The sequence below is a fragment of the Apis dorsata genome, unplaced genomic scaffold (assembly GCF_000469605.1).
Source record: "Apis dorsata unplaced genomic scaffold, Apis dorsata 1.3 scaffold_73, whole genome shotgun sequence".
Taxonomy (NCBI): domain Eukaryota; kingdom Metazoa; phylum Arthropoda; class Insecta; order Hymenoptera; family Apidae; genus Apis; species Apis dorsata.
Window position 1 is genome coordinate 90567 of NW_006263371.1, and position 212 is coordinate 90778.

At 21.2% G+C, this 212-nt stretch overlaps 1 protein-coding gene across 4 annotated transcripts in view; it reads right to left on the reverse strand.

The window, feature by feature from the left end:
• The window catches only part of LOC102676501 (ras-related protein Rab-3), a 12152-nt gene that overhangs the window by 4784 nt on the left and 7156 nt on the right, over positions 1–212 (reverse strand). The window contains exon 1 of one of the 4 annotated variants that reach the window (XM_031507986.1): positions 22–205. The exons of the other annotated variants lie outside the window; for them this stretch is intronic. The gene's annotated coding sequence lies outside the window, so the exon portion shown is untranslated. Of the gene's footprint in view, positions 1–21; positions 206–212 lie in introns of those variants that run through there. 4 annotated transcript variants of the gene reach the window in all.

Consider the following 212-nt stretch of genomic DNA (forward strand, 5'->3'; position numbering starts at 1 on the left):
GTGATATATGATTACTAATGTAATTTTTACATAAAATTAATTAATAGGTTGATCTTTAAGCTAGTATTCACTCATCACTATAAAAATACACATTTCTCTAATTGTATTCAATTATTGCTATGGATTTGGAATTTATTAGTACTTTTAACTAATTATGATACTTATTTGCATATAGATCTTTTTTAACATTTAAGTCAGATATGATATATGAT